Here is an 11791-nt window from a genome sequence, read left to right as displayed (position 1 = left end):
CTGGCTTCCTGCTGCAGGGCACCATGGGAGGCAGAGGGTGATAGCTCGAGAACTTGGGTCCCTGCCACCCGAGAGCTGGCCTAAGTTCAGGCCCCAAGCTTCGGCCTCATCTGGTCCTGCCGTCACAGGCATCTGAGAGGTGAACTAGCAGATGGGAGTTCCCTGCCAACCTCTCTGTCAACCTCCCTCTCTCTCCCTCTCTCTCTTTCTCTCTCTCCCAAATAAATATTTGTAGAAAACAATCCCTGAAGGAGAAGAGAGAGAAATGGAACAGAGGCAACGCTGAAAGGATTGGAAGAGTGGCCGGGGTAGCAGTGAAGACGCCACCTGGATGCCCGCCTGGGCTGGGGTCTCAGCTCCACCCCGACCCCCGCTTCTTGCTGAAGCACAGACTGGGCGCTGCAGGTGATGGCTCAGTACCTGAGTCCCCCACGAGGGGGTTTCTGGGTCCCAGCTTCAGCTTGGGTCCAGCTCTGGCTATTTCACATGAATAAAAGTTAAAACTAGGGGCTGGCTCTGTGGTACACCAGGTTAACGCCCTGGCCTGAAGCGCTGGCATCCCATATGGGCGCCGGCTCCAGACTCCACTGCTCCACTTCCAATTCAGCTCTCCGCTATGGCCTGGGAAAGCAGTAGAGGATGGCCCGAGTCCTTGGGCCCCTGCACCTGCGTGGCGGACCCAGAGGAAGCTCCTGGCTCCTGGTTTCCGGCTTTGGATCGGCACAACTCCGGCCGTTGCGGCCAACTGGGGAGTGAACCATCAGATGGAAGACCTCTCTCTCTCTCTCTCTGCCTCTCCTCTCTCTGTGTAACTCTGACTTTCAAATAAAATAAATAAATCCTTTTTAAAAAGTTAAAATTAGAAAATAAGCAATATCTGAGAATTTTCAAGAAGTGCTAAATGAAACCGATCCTTGTATCCAGGCTCAGAAAACCCAAGCGGAATAAAACAAAGCCATCCCTACCCTGTAGCCAAGCTATGAGAAAAGATTAAATGACCAAAGAGAAAAAACAAATACATAGGAAGAGCAAAACTGGCTCACCCTCAGTTACAGCAGTTACTGTACAACCGACCTCAACAGCAATGATGAAAGACGGCGTGGAAAGCGATTTTCAGTGTGCTCAAAGAGGATTAGTGCCAAGCTCAATCCTAAGCCGAGCAAAATTATCAAGAGTGAGAGTGAAACCAAAGCTCCTCCAATAAGCCAAAGTTAACATTTGTGCTCCAAAGACCCTCACAGAAAGAAATTCCAAAAGATATATTTCAAGCAATGGAAAGTGATCCCAGGTGGCACAATTTTAGACAGAATAGAGAGAAAAGAAAGGGATACATAACATTTACACACATAAGTGTGCGTCCATGTATGCGTGTTCAAGCACATGCACACACACATGCACGCACTAGCACATGACTGCACACATGCACGGACACGTGTGTGCATAGGCATGTGCACACTCGTACACGTATGCACAAACACACACACAGGGATGTTACGACACCATATAACTGTCGGATGGGGAGGGATGATTGATGTTGAAGTATCCGAAAGTTTATCAAGTAGAAATTGTATTTCGCTTTGATTTTTGGGAATTAAGGATGCGCACTGTGGTTTCTGTCACAACTGGGGACAGGGTCCAGCACTGCCATCCAGGCCAACAGGAAGTGGAGCATCAAGCACAGGACGAGCCACATCTCCCCACTGCTGGGGTGGGGGACAGGCCACCCGGAGGCTGCCGGGCTGATGACCACCACCTGAGTTCACACAGGACTCCAGCCCTAAAGTGTCCCTTAACCACGAGGGAGGAGATTAACCCAGCCCTTGCGCTCGAGGTCAGCCTGGGAGGAGGACCGTGAAACATGGGGGCGTGCTCACAGAAGGGAGCCCAGCCCCTCTCTGCTCTCAGAAGGGAGACCAGCCCCTCTCTGCTCTCAGAAGGGAGACCACCCCCATCTCTGCTCTCAGAAGGGAGACCACCCCCTCTCTGCTCTCAGAAGGGAGACCACCCCCATCTCTGCTCTCAGAAAGGAGACCACTCCCATCTCTGCTCTCAGAAGGTAGACCAGCACCTCTCTGCTCTTAAAGGAAGACCACCCCCCTCTCTGCTCTCAGAAGGGACACCAGCCCCTCTCTGCTCTCAGAGGGCACACAAGCACCTGTCTGCTCTCAGAAGGGAGACGAACCCATCTCTGCTCTCAGATGGGAGAGCACCCCCTGTCTGCTCTCAGAAAAGCAGACCAGACGCTCTTTAAGAGGAGAGACCACCCCCCTCTCTGCTCTCAGAAAGGAGACTACCCCCTCTCTGCTCTCAGAAGGGACACCAGCCCCTCTCTGCTCTCAGAGGGCACACAAGCACCTGTCTGCTCTCAGAAGGGAGACGAACCCATCTCTGCTCTCAGATGGGAGAGCACCCCCTGTCTGCTCTCAGAAAAGCAGACCAGACGCTCTTTACTCTAAGAGGAGAGACCACCCCCCTCTCTGCTCTCAGAAAGGAAACTACCCCCTCTCTGCTCTCAGAAGGGACACCAGCCCCCTCTCAGCTCACAGAAGGGAGAACAGCCCTCTCTGCTCTGAGGTGGGAGACCACCCCCTATCTGCTCTCAGAAAGGAGACCAGCCCCCTTTCTTCTCTCAGAAGGGACACCAGCCACTCTCTACTCTGAGAAAGGAGACCACCCCCCTCTCCGCTCTCAAAAGGGAACCAGCCACTCTCTGCACTCAGAGGGGATACAAGACCCCCTTTCTGCTCTCAGAAGGCACACAAGCCCCTCTCTGCTCTCAGAGTGAGAAGATCCCATCTATGCTCTCAGCAGGGAGATCACTCACTTCTGTTCTCAGAAGGGAGCCCAGCCCCCATATGCTCTCAGATGGGAGACCATTCCCTGTCTGCTCTCAGAAAGGAAACCAGCCCCCTCTGCTCTCAGAAGGGTGTCTACCCACCTCTCTGCTCTCAGCAAGGAGACCAGCACCATCTCTGCCCTCAGAGGGGAGCCCAGCAACCTGCATGCTCTCAGATGGGAGACCACCCTCCTCTCTGCCCTCAGAAAGGAGACCACATCCCTCTCTGCTCACAGAAGAGATTACCCACCTCTCTGCTCTCAGAAGGGATACCAGACCCTCTCTGCTCACAGAAGGAAAACAAGACCCTCTCTGGTCTCAGAGGAGAGACCAGCCCCTCTATGCTCTCAGATGGGAGACCACCCCTGTCTGCTCTCAGAAGGGACACCAGCCCCTCTTCGCTCTCAGAAAGGAGACCACCCTCTTCTCTGCTCTCAAAATGGAGACCACCCCCCTCTCTGCTATCAAAATGGAGACCAGCCCACTCTGCTCACAGAAGGGAGACCAGCCCCTCTTTGCTCTCAGAAGGGAGTCCAGCTGCCTCTCTGCACTCAGAAGGGAAACCAGGCCCTCTCTGCTCTGAGAAATGAGACCACCCTACCTCTGCTCTCAAAATGGAGACTACCCCACCCCTGCTCTCAGAATGAAGACCAGCCCCTCTATGCTCTCAGAAGTGAGAACACCCCCCTGTCAGCTCCCAGAAGGTAGACCAGCCTCTCTCAGCTCTCAGAGGGGAGACCACCCTCCTCTCCACTCTCAGAAGAGAAACCAGCCCCTCTCTGATCTTGGAAGGTATACCACCCCCTCTCTGCTCTCAGAGGGAACACCTTCCCCTCTCTGCTCTCAGAAGGGAGACCACCCCCTGTCTGCTCTCAGAAGGGAGACCAGCCCCCTGCCTGCTCACAGAAGGGAGACCACCCCCATCTCTGTTCAGAAGAGAGGCAAGCCCCTCTACGCTCTCGGAAGGGAGACCAGCCCCCTGCCTGCTTTCAGAAGGGAGACCATCCTCCTCTCTGCTCTCAGAAGGGAGGCTACCCTGCGCTCTCTGCTCCCAAAGGGATACCACCCCCCTGTCTGCTCTCAGAAGGGAGACCAGCCCCTCTATGCTCTCAGAAGGGAGTCCACTCTCTGTCAGCTCTCTTAAGGTAGAGCAGCCCCTCTCTGATCTCAGAAGGGAAACCACCCCCTCTCTGCTCTCAGAGGGAACCCCTTCCCCTCTCTGCTCTCAGAAGGGACTCCAGCCCTTCTCTACTCTCAGATGGGAGAGAAGACCCTCTCTGCTCTCAGGGAGAACACCTTCCCCTCTCTGCTCTCAGAAGGGACACCAGCCCTTCTCTGCTCTCAGAAGGGAGACCAACCCCTCTTTGATCTCAGAAAGGAGACCACCCCCCTGTTGGCTCTCAGGAGGGACACCAGACCCCCTCTCTGCTCTGAGAAAGGAGACCACTCACCTCTCAGCTTTCAGAATGGTAACTATCCCCCTTTCTGCTCTCAGAAGGCAGACCACTCCCCTGTCTGCTCTCAGAAAGGAGACCAGCCCCTCTATGCTCTCCAAAGGGAGACCACCCTCCTGCCGGCTCTCAGAAAGGAGACCACCCCCTTTCTGCTCTCAGAAGGGACTCCAGCCGCCCTCTGCTCTCAGCAGGGACAACAGCCCCTCTCTACCCTCAGAAGGGAGACAAGATTCTCTGCTCTCAGAAGGGAGATCCGCGCACTCTCTGGTCTTAGAAAGGACACCAGTGCCCTGATGCTCTCAGAAGGGACACCAGTGCCCTCTCTGCTCTCAGAAGGGAGACCACCCTCCTATCTGCTCTCAGACCAATATCTGCTCTTGGAAGGGAGACCACCCTCCTCTCTGCTCTTAGAGGGACTCCAACCCTTCTCTGCTCTCAGAAGTGACACCAGCCTCTCTGCTCTCAGAAGGGAGCTCACGCCCTCTCTGGTCATAGACAGGACACCAGTCCTCTGATGTTCTCAGAAGGGACACCAGCCCCCCGCTCTGGTCCATGGCCCACATGAGGCTTTTGCTACACTTGGCTCTGTCACTGCCATCCCCCACCTCACCAGACTCAAAGTTATAGCTACCAAACTTGGAGATGAACCTCCAAAACTGCCTCTGAAATGAATCCTTTCTTTTTAAAAGCTGACTTGGCCCTGGTGTGTCACTGAGGAATGAGCTCACTGTACAGTGACTGGAATGAATTGAAGCTGGAAACAGAACTCACGCTAACAGAACACAGATCCACGTGGTTCCTAACAGCAACACTTGCTGATGAGAAGGGAGACCACGTCTGTATACACGTGTTTATTGTTGCTCTGTCTGTTCACCTGGAGGCCAGCCCCGCGTCTCTGAAACCCTCTCCAATCAGAGGGACCAGAGCTCCTTAGAGAAATGACTGAGGCAGGACAGACACAAGATGAGCCTGGGTAGTCTGTGGTTCAGAGATAAGGTGCACATGTACACACATGCATACATGTACACACACACATGCACACACACATGTATGCACAGAGATGCACACACAAGTGCACAAACACACACAAGGCAAACACATGAACATACATACACATGTGCATGCAGAGACACATGCATGTGCACACACACACTCTGACAAGGGGAGGTCAAGGTGGCACAGGATCCAACAGAAAGAGCCCCCAGTGACCAAAGATGGAAACATTCGAGGAACAGAATTAAACAATATTAGGTTACATTCCAAAATGTAAATAAATATCCACATGTCAAAATGACACCAACACGTAATAGGACACGTGAACAAATGTGGAGAGAGAAACGTCCTGAACGCCATCTCCCAGCAATGGAGGCAGCAGCCAGCTCCGGCGGCGGGAATGAGGCTCTGCCCCCGCAGGCGTGAGCCGGGCACGGAGCTTCCTGTGGGCGCCGTCACGGGGATGCACCTGGCAGACGGCACCTCCGCAGTGTCAAGGCCCAGTCCTGCTACCCACGTGTGCTCCCCGCGAGGAATGTCCGAGGAGCACACACCCACCCCGGCTCCTCAGAGCCACCAAGGTCAGCAAAGGCAAGAAACCTAAATGAATAGCATGTGTGTGCGTGTTTGTGTGAGCCTTGCGTGTGTGTGTGTGTGTGTGTGTGTGTGTGTAAGAGAGAGAGAGAGATTTAAGGATACAGGTGAAGACAGCAACACCACACAGAGAAACTGCACGTGTTGGCCATTCGCCCACAGGGCAGCGAGGAGGAACCGTGGCAGGGAGTGTGCGTGTTTCCTGGGCTGCTGATGAAGTCATAGCTCCCGGCCTGTGTGTTTCCCGGGGTGCACACGACATCATAGTTCCTGGCCTGGATGAGGGGTAACGTGACGTGAAAACAGGTGATTAGGTTAACAGTTTCCTTAAGCTTCATTAGTACATGTTAAGCCGCACATACCTGTTTTATGTGTTCTTCTTATAAAAGATTTTTTAAAGGAATGCCATAAATACACGAGATTTTCTCTGAGTAGTGGGATGGTGGATTTTTCCCAGTATTTAAAATACTTCCTAATGTGCTGCAATGAACGTGAGTGGTATTTATAACGAGAGGAATCCACTCCCGGGAGAAGGCGGACAGAAGCCTTCCAGAGCGGCCTCCCAGGGCCACCCCTCTCCCTCACCCGCAGCTCCGTGCTGTGCTCAGAGCCGACTGGCAGAGAGCCAGCCGTGTTCACTGGAGCGCACGGAGCAGGACAGCCGAAGACCCAGAGACCCACCTGACGGATTTCCAGACTCAAGCGTGTGCCTCCCAGGCCGTCTGCACCGTGCCCAGTCTGGAAGCAAGCTAACAACGAACCAGTGCAATGACTGTGGGGAAGACGCGGCCAGCGGCCGACCGCGCCTCCTTCTAGAAGCAGCTACGCGCTGGCGCAGCCCTGCGCGCTCACTCTGGGAACCAGACCGCGTCGCGGCCCGGATCTGCACCTGCCCTCTGGGGACCCCTGTGAGAAGTGGCTCTCAGAGGTGGCCAGCCCTGGGGGAGAGTGAGACGCCCGCCACGCCTCGGGTCCATCCTGAGTAGGGCAGACCCGGCCATCCTGTCGGAGTGATGGTGACGGCGACGGACACCGTGTCACGTTTTCACCTGTAGCAGTACGTTGAAATGGATGTGGGGGCCGGCGCTGTGGCGTAACAGGTAACGCCGCCACCTGCAGTGCCGGCATGCCATATGGGTGCCAGATCGCGTCCTGGCTGCTCCATTTCCAGTCCAGCTCCCTGCTGACACACCTGGGAAAGCAGCAGAAGATGGCCCAAGTGCTTGGGCCCCTGCACCCACGTGAGAGACCCGGAAGAAGCTCCTGGTTTCAGATTGGCCCAACTCCCGCTGTTGCAGCTACTTGATGATAATAAATCAATAATAAATAAAATAAATCTAAAATACATTAAATAAATCTTTTTAAAGATTTATTTATTTATTTGAGTGGCAGAGTTACAGAGAGGCAGAGGCAGAGAGAGAGAGAGAGAGAGAGAGAGAGAGAGAAAGAGGTCTTCCATCCACTGGTTCACTCCCCAAATGGCTGCAATGGTCAGAGCTGCACCAGTCTGAAGCCAGAAGCCAGGAGCTTCTTCGTGGTCGGCTACGTGAATTCCGGGCCCAAGGACTTAGGCCATCTTCCGCTGCTCTCCCAGGGCACTCACAGAGAGCCAGACTAGCAGAATAGCAGCCGAGATTCAACCAGCGCCCATGTGGGACGCCGGCACTGCAGGCGGCGGCTTTACCCGCTACACCACCGCACCAGCCCCTCTCTTCTCCTTTTAAATTGAACACATGAGCTTGCAGGCTCCTTCAGGGTCATACAAAGTCACAGACGCGGTCTCACACCTGGCTGAAAGCTGCTAGGCCACTGGAGCCCGGTGCGTGCGTCCCCGATGGCGACTGATCTGTGGATGCCTCCTCTTCTTGGCAAGGCAGCAGCCCCCCGGTGCAGCGAGGAAGACCCTGCCGCTCTGCAGCCGGCCTCCTTGTCTCTGCAGGGAGGGGCAGCCGGCCTCCTTGTCTCTGCAGGGAGGGGCGGCCAGCCTCCTCATCTCTGCAGGGAGCAGCGGGCTGACAGGAGCCCGGGAGCCCCCGGGCCCCAAGAGCCCCCACCGCTCAGCAGGTGCCAGGCTCTGCAAGCAACAGGCCTGCCAAAGACTCAGCCTGGGGGCTCAGACCCCGCCCCCCAGTGCGAGCTCCCCTCATGTGGCCCAGCCAGATGACAAACTCGCACACCACAAGCGAGCGCTCACGGCAACAGTGCGGCAGCAGAAGGCGCGATCTGCTGTAGGAGAACTTGAAGCAGAAAGAGGCGAATCGGCCGTCCGCTGGGGAAGCACCTACGCCACAGCATTTGCGCGAATGGAGTACAACAGGAACACAGCAGGCATAAGAGGAGACCATCGGCGCACGAGTGCGTGCTGGGGACAGAGGTCTCAATCATTCTCCTCTGATTCCATTGTCCAAAGAGGCGGAACACAAAGCAACCAGTGGCCATTATGCCTCTTGGCAGGGAGGGCGGCTCATGGGCAGTAGAGGGACGGCCCTCACAACAAAGCCACAAGACGCGCGGTGGCATCTCGGACACCCGCCTGGCCTTCCTGGAGGTGCCTGCCGTAGACTGAGCTGTGGCTGCAAACTTGACTCGCGCCCCAGCAGGACGGCACAGCCACGCCTTTGCCATGTACACTTGCGCTGCTGTGGCTGAGGGGACAGTAGCAAGTGCACCTGTGCAGGTGGACTTGCCCCTTATCCTCCCACCTCTGCCAGTCTCGTCTCGTGGCCCCGACCAGCTGGGCCCAGCCAGTGCAGGCCACCCCCACCCCTGCTGCCCACAGACACACGAGCAGGACTGTCCCCATGGGGGGCTGGGTTTCTACGCTCTTAATTGACACGTAATGATTGGACATATTTACGGGCCTCAGTGTGATGCTGAAGACTTGTCTCCACTACGTGAACGCTCATCAGCTCTTCGTGGGGAGAATACTGACAATCCTCGTCTGAAATGCACACCAGTGTTAGCTGCAGAACACCAGGGCTGATTCTCCTCTGTGACGGGTACTCAAGTCCGGACCCTCCCCGGGCCCCCACCCCGCCCCCAGCCTCTGCAACCGCTCTTCGATTCTCCTTCTGGAATACCAGTGTGCGAAGATTCCACGGATGATTGCAGGCTCTGGGGTTTTGGAATCAGCTGTCGCTCTGTATCGTTGTGGCCAAGGTCACCCAAAGGAGCCGCTGAGTCGGAATTCAAGTCCAGAGCCCCGGCCCATGGCCTCTTTCGTACCACATCCCAGACTCCACCTTTGTCAGACTCACAGCGGACAGAGGGACACTGGGCAGAACGCAATAGGACCTGAGCCAACAGAGCACACCACGCCGTCCGAGAGAATGCAGAAGCGACCTGCCCGGTGGGTTGGCCCAGGCTGGGTGGTGCCCAGGTGGGGGTGAGGATCCAGGGTGCAGGCCAGGCTGGGGGAGGGGGCGCCAGTGTCCTCACGTGGCCGCTGTGCTGGCTTGGGACTCAGCTCGTGGCAGGCAGCCTGCAGTACCATGAAGAATGCTCACGCCCTGCTCCGCCCGGGGGAGGTCCGGGGCCTGGGGGCCGAGGGGCGGGGAGCCTGCATCTGGGCTGCAGCCTCCTGGAGCAGAGGGCCCGAAGGCTTGGCCGGACCCCCCCTTTGCCCCTTCGCTGCTGACTCCTCCCAGAAGCCCCCGGAGAGGTGCCTCTCCCAGCTGCTCTTGCCGTTGGGCCCCTCCAGAGGTTTTCACGTTGCTGGCTTGTCTCGTGTTACTGCTTCTTGTGCATGTCACTGGCCAGCGGCCGCTGGAGCTGCCCCCTCCTGTCCCGGCACTGAGCTGGGGAAGCTGTGCACACAGGGGACGGCTCCGGGTCCTCCAGCTGCGCAGTAGCCGGCTGCATCCACTTCTCTGTATTCAAACCACACTCCCTCTGTTACACCTGCCTCACCTCGCAACCTCCTCCAGCCTCCAGCGTCTCCACCCCTGCCTTGGCTGCCTGTCCCCAGCCCCTCTCTCCCTCACCCCCTTGCCAGGGGGTGACAGGGCCAGGGTTTCCTGTGCCCCTCTGCTGCTTCTCCCTGTGGGGAGCCGGCGTGAGCTAGAGAACCCAGCAACATCACCAGGCCACGGAAGTGACCAGCCCTGACTCAACCCGACAGGCAGAAAGGTTTCCCAGGAACAAGGCCCAGGAGAACCGCGCCTCCCTGGGGCAGGGACGCGGTTGCCCTGCCCAGCCTGTGGAGCGCAGGGACTCAGGGCCCTGGGAACTCTGCGGGATTCCGCCACGGCAGACGTGTCATTCACGTGTCCACACCCAGGGAGCGCACAGAAGGCACCACACACAGGCTGAGAGCGGCCCCGGAAGGGACGGCAACTCTGGGCTCGGGGAGGTGACGACGTGGGTGCAGCTCATCAGTGCCCGGCTCTGGGGGTGGGTGATGACGGGGATCCTGTGCCTGTGTGGGAGCAAGGGCACATGGGAAATCTCTGTGCCTTCCTCTCAGTTTCTCTGGGAACCTGAAGCTGCCCCAAATGTTTTCATTTAAAAGAAGAGCATCTGCCCGACAGCCCAGAGGAGAGGCCTCCACGGGACTGACCTGGCTGAAATGCAGACACCAACCATCCTGCGATGTCAGACCCTGGCCCTGCCGCCTGCAGGGTGGGGGTCGCCCCCGTGGCCACGGGCCGCCAGGGAGCTGAGCTCACCACAGGCAGAATCAGTCGTACTGAACAGCAGCGACGGGGAGCACTCTCTCCCTCGGAACTGCAGATTGACGGAAAGACAGAGAGAGAATGGACCCACGCAGAGCTCAGACAGGGGGCTCAGAGAGGTCCCTCCCTCGCCCGAGACCCCCACCCGTACATCACAGAACCAGGACTTGAACCCGGGACGTTCCGACTGCAACTCCGCCTCCCCATTCTCTGCTGGCCTCGGTTTCCCCTCCCTCAGCCATGCTGGTGGGCACAGGGCAGCCCCCTGCCCTCTGTCCCGCCTCCCACCGACATCGCCCTCACGGCTGTGTTCTTGCTCATAAGAGACCTCTCGGAAAATCCTCCCCAGCGCCCCAAGCACACCGGGCTTCTCGCCTACGTGGAACCAGCCAGCAGCCGAGAGCGGTCGGGGGCTGGCCATGTGAGCGGATTGGTGGGGGGGAGGGCGGTTGGCCAGGTGAGCCTGCGTTAAAGGTCAGCCGTGCACTCGGGTCAGGCAGGCACCGCCACGCGGGTGTTTAAGGGGGACGGCTGAATTCATGATTCCCCCCGTAGACGTCTCCGTGTTCTGGGCCCTCCAGGAAATGCCGTTCAGGATCACCTCCACCCTGAGATGCTTCCTGAAGCAGAGAGAAGCCGGTCTCCCAGGGCTGCCTCCCTGCACCTGCTGGGCAGGCTCTCACAAGGTAGCTGCTGCCCTCTAGTGTTGCTACAGGAACAAAGCAAGACGCACCCCTTGCAGACCCGAGCCCGCCTTCCCGTGTGAGGCCTCCCCAGCCTGGGCAGGTAGCTGGGAAGCCACCATCACCCTGCCAGGGTGCCGGCTCCCTGAGCGTCTGTGGCCTCGCACGCTGGCACCCCCCCACCAGTTAGCCAAACCCTCCCGACCCCAGACCAGCACCTCTGCTCCAGAACCAGGCTTCCCCCCACCACGTGGCCCAACGGCTAAAGGTCAATGCTCAACAAAACAGGGGCCTCCCAGACACTGGTCCAGAGCTGGAGGTGCAGGGCCAGGTCAGCAGTCAACCAATCCTGCAATCCAATAGCACAAAAGTGACACTTGCACTCCCCCCTGGCGTGGGACCACGGCTGGCTCGTGCGCACCATCGCCCGGGACACACAGGGCACAGGAGGGTCGTGTGAGGTCCGGCCTGTGCAATCCCCACAGCTGGTTGGCCTAATTTGGCTCACGCTGTGCTAATGGCCCAGGAACGCCCGCAGCTGGTGACCGTCTACACCCA

This window comes from Oryctolagus cuniculus, chromosome 12 (assembly GCF_051225735.1).
Source record: "Oryctolagus cuniculus isolate XC-2025 breed Fujian yellow rabbit chromosome 12, ASM5122573v1, whole genome shotgun sequence".
NCBI lineage: Eukaryota > Metazoa > Chordata > Mammalia > Lagomorpha > Leporidae > Oryctolagus > Oryctolagus cuniculus.
Note: the sequence above shows the minus strand (reverse complement) of the source record.